Genomic DNA, 4,517 nt, shown 5'->3' on the forward strand with positions numbered 1-4,517 from the left:
CTGAACTTAAAATATAATCTATGAATTTGGGGGTAAATGTTTAGTCCAACCAATACACGTCAGGTGTACCTAACACTATTTTATTTCAGCTGCAGGTTAATATATACAAACTAACTGCCAGTTTCAATAACTCTATCTATCGATAGCTGACAGTTACTTTCATACGGTTTTGACAGATTGAAACTTTTATGTGTCAAAATCGTATGGTGGTAACTGTCAGCTATCGATAGATAGAGTATTGAAACTGGCAGTAAACGAGTCGTTTGCTTACTCACCCTGTAATCACAACCCTGTAACTGAAAAACTGCCAATATACTTTAAATTATTCTTACAAAAGACACTCACTCCACAGGACCAGTCCACAATGCCTATCTGTGGTCATCGCCTCATCACATAATCCCCAACTAAATCACCCATAAGAAGCGCAAGCCATATATCTCAGCCGATGACAGTTTTATGCCCTCGGCAGGACAGTGCGAACACGTTACATAAAATATTAATACACAATTTGTCGAAGTAGCCAGCGCGCGGCACTTAATCCACTTTTATAGTGGATTTAGGAAGCTTTTATTGGATTTCTTTCGCGCTGTTAATTACATGTTTAGGGATAGAGGAAAATCATCAGGGACGAAAAGGAATTCATATGAATACCGAATATAGTTATGAATGTAGAGGTAATATTACAGAATGTGGACGACAGACCAGTTTAAACTTAATTAAACCGGGACAATCGCTTTTCGGACGCTTTTCCAACAATATTTCGCAGCATGAGTCTTCAAAGAAACAAAAGACGACCACACATCCCTCACAGACTTAGAAACGTGGACAAATTCATTTCATACGTCTTTATTAGATTCCGCATTAACCCTTCAGTTAGAAACAAAGACAGCCTTTACAGTCCTTAGCCTGAAATTGAGTCGTGACCATTGTCCATTCCATATAGCTTCAGGCACCAAATATCCGGCCTTCAATTTTCAGAGACCTCCATCTTTGCTCGCTAAGCCTGCTATTCTAGTCTGCTAGCCTAGTACATTGGGGTTCGGTTTAATCTGGTTTGTAGCGGTATAAACTACCCTAAACCGGTGGAAGCTGGATGTAAGGGAAGCGCCCAGGAATATTATAGTTGGAATAGGAAACGTGTGGTTTCTATATGACATCTGATAGGTGGACTAAGGGTATTGCCGTATTACGGGCACGCGTTGCGATCTATAGTGATGTGCTGAAGTTGCATATGTAATATTTAATCGGAGTATCGATTACAGCTTGTTTTGTGCTTTCAGATATTGTGGTTGACTAGGTAGCTTAGTTATTGTACTTATGTACCTTCTTGACATCCTAACTAATATTATAAATGCGAAAGTAACTGTGTCTGTCTGTCTGTCTGTCTGTCTGTTACTCTTTCACGCCAAAACTACTGAACGGATTTGAATGAAATTTGGTACACATATGGTCTAGACCCTGGGAAAGAACATAGGCAACTTTTTATCCCCGAATTCCCACGGGAAAACTTTTTAGGGCGAAGCGAAGCTCGCGGGAACAGCTAGTATGAATATATTTATGTATACCTTTATGTTTTTATTAAGCATCCAAATTATATTAGGGCAATTATTTGCCACTATACGGCAAATCAGCATCAATATAGGTAACTTGCAGTAGATAGTAATAATTGACAAAAAGTTTAAGTAATATTTTATTTCGAGTAGGTACACTGCGGCGAAAGATACTTATCGATTTCAATGACATTATGATATCCGGATAACCAACTAATACAATTTCAAAGCTAATACAAGTCAAAGCTTTTCCATAGACAACTAAAACCCCCATCCCTAGCGCAGAGCATATTTAGTGTGGCGAATACATTTGCATCGCTTGCAAGTTCTAGCGATACCAATTTATCGATCCTCTGTCACGGCCGGTGACGTCGCTAGGCCTCGGGGTTCGTTAGCTGCCTTTATTTGCATTGTGGGCGCAGTCTCAGGTTATTGTGAGGGATATGGCCATGTGGGTGGTAATTTTATCGTTGCACCAGCCAAAGGTGGCCGATATACTGCCACTGGGCATGAGCAATCCTCTAAGCATATTGGAATGCCAATCACTTTTTCAACATCACCAAATGTTAACTAGTAGAGAATGATAGTAGCATTAAGCTCGCCTTTGTACTTTGGACAATAAAGAATTTTGACAATAATAATTATGTAACACTTATCTTTAAATGTTAAGCAGGTATGTATACGAGTATGTGTTTTAATTAAACCTACTTGAAGAACAAAATTGGTTCAAATAGAGCAACCGTAAGTACCTCTGATTTAATAAAGACCTAACACTTCACAATGCACTGATACTCATACTCAGTGCCTACCTAGAATCTATTTAATTAACCGAATCTCAATATCCTGAGAAACCCATCGCCAACATCAAACAGATCTCAATTGACCGTACAGGTCAAACAGTCTCTCGACACATTTCTACACATGTTGCCTGGAACCAATAAGCCCGTCTTATTTAGCACGCACATTTCCAAGGCGTATGTTATCCCACAGTTCCAGCCTAGGGCTAGACCTAGGTCTAATTAAATGCCTAAGCTCCCAGGTATCTGTGGGGATTATGTGTGGCTTATGGGGCGTGAGACGGCTTAAGGTGGATTTCAATGTCTCGTTTGTGAGGTTCCTGAGGTATGACGTTTCATGGCTATGAATCTGATTCTGACCGGATGCCTTATTATTACCTTGTTACCGTACTAATACAAGAAGCTTGAAAATAATATCAAATGAGTGTAAAATGATTTTGCGAATCCTTTGGTAACGTATAGAGTTGCAGCCATTAAAAAAAATAGAATAGTAGTATTATATTCCTCAAGTCAACGAATGCAAAAAAATGATTTCGTATGAATCGGTCCAATTTAAATACTGACCTCTACATGCCTGTACTAAGCTGATAAATAAAATAGTAAGTAGTTCACCATAAATGCAAGATGTATTAGCCGAACGCAACCCAACATTTACCTAGAGAGAAGAAATTTAAATACAGAAATGAAAGAAAAAAAAACTCACATTTATTGCAAAATTATCTCCATAATGGGCTACTTCGTTCTGTTATAATTTATTAATCTTTATCTTCATCTATTTACCTACCTATAGCCACATACACACATATAAACAGGAAGCCCACATCTCCATATAATGCACATCTCACGCTACATAAGTTAGGGGTTTGTAAATTATGTATGTTAGCACTTCGGCAGCAATTACCAGGTTTCCATTACATAACTCATCGATGACTGCTCACTCAAGACTGGCATGGTAAGTATGGATTCATATGTATTCATGACTGAGGTGACATAATAAGGCCAGCTCAAAAACCAGCTCTGTGGCTTTACGTTTTACAGCACGTGCTGAGCTGGTGCCTTTTTGAAGCTCTGCACAGTATTTTTTTGTGATATTGTTTGTTTTCTGTATTTTTAGTTATTGTTGTTGATTTCTATTGTATTATTTTCTGTATTTCTTTATTGTTGTGGTCAGTGTTTCAAAGAAATGTTTCTTTATCTTGAACTTTAATTAAGTATATTCATTAATATCTAGTTACTAAGATTTTGTATACTCATCCATACCAACGAAGACCCTTACTTCATAGGATCATTTCTATAGTAAGCTCTTCCCGAGATCTTCACAATACCAACACTATCAGCTGTAAGTAAATAATTATTTTAATGTTTATTTTATTTACAAAGTGGCATTCCACACTAACTTACCTCCTCAGAAATTCCGTGTCCACTCGCTACCTCTAATAGCGGTCTACTGAATAATAATCAAAGGCACATAAAATTTCAATAATAGCCCCCTAACGACCGTCCCATGCAAATGTAACTTTCACTTGTGAACAAGTCCTTAGTAAAGCTGTGATAGTAAGTTACTCATAGAAGTTTTAATTGCTGTTAAGTTCGTTCGTTCGTGTAGTTTGCGTAGTGCTTTGCAAAGAAGGTGATCATAATTAAAATTTATTCATTTATTCAACAATTTATGACTTTCCGTAATGTGGATTTTTCATTTGTTTAAGTCATTTGGCCGAAAATATTTTGGAAAAATATTTCAGGGATCAAATGGCAAAAGCTTTGGTACCCTAATTAACCGAAAATATTTAAATTAATCTCGCATAATTGGGAATAAAACAATTTAAAATACAATAAATTTACGTTCAAAAAGGCGCAACCGTGTTACATTACGTTTTAATTGGCAGATTACTTGGATTGACACGCGTTTTAACAAAATCCTTTTCGGATTTTAAAACTTGACGGTAGGGGGCAAAAACCCCGAGATAAAACCAGCATGATTGGGCGCGTTTTTTAACGATTCTATCAGATTCTTCAGGATTGCCGTTCATGAGAGTATCTGAACATACGCTTTTTAACCCGCACTTGGAATTCAGACTTAAAATCTCTACATTAGAGCTGGTTTTTGAGGAGTTTTGTGGTGAATCAGAGTCATTTGTCGGACTGGACAAGCGTTTTGCAGAATTGGAAA

General features: G+C 37.4%; 1 non-coding gene across 1 annotated transcript; it reads left to right on the forward strand.

The window, feature by feature from the left end:
• Positions 1-3,612: 3,612 nt before the first annotated feature.
• LOC125488823 lies at positions 3,613-3,692 on the forward strand. The gene has a single exon (XR_007266518.1). It is a non-coding gene; the product is annotated as a small nucleolar RNA U3 (small nucleolar RNA).
• Positions 3,693-4,517: the final 825 nt, after the last annotated feature.

Source organism: Plutella xylostella, chromosome 7 (assembly GCF_932276165.1).
Source record: "Plutella xylostella chromosome 7, ilPluXylo3.1, whole genome shotgun sequence".
Classification (NCBI taxonomy): domain Eukaryota; kingdom Metazoa; phylum Arthropoda; class Insecta; order Lepidoptera; family Plutellidae; genus Plutella; species Plutella xylostella.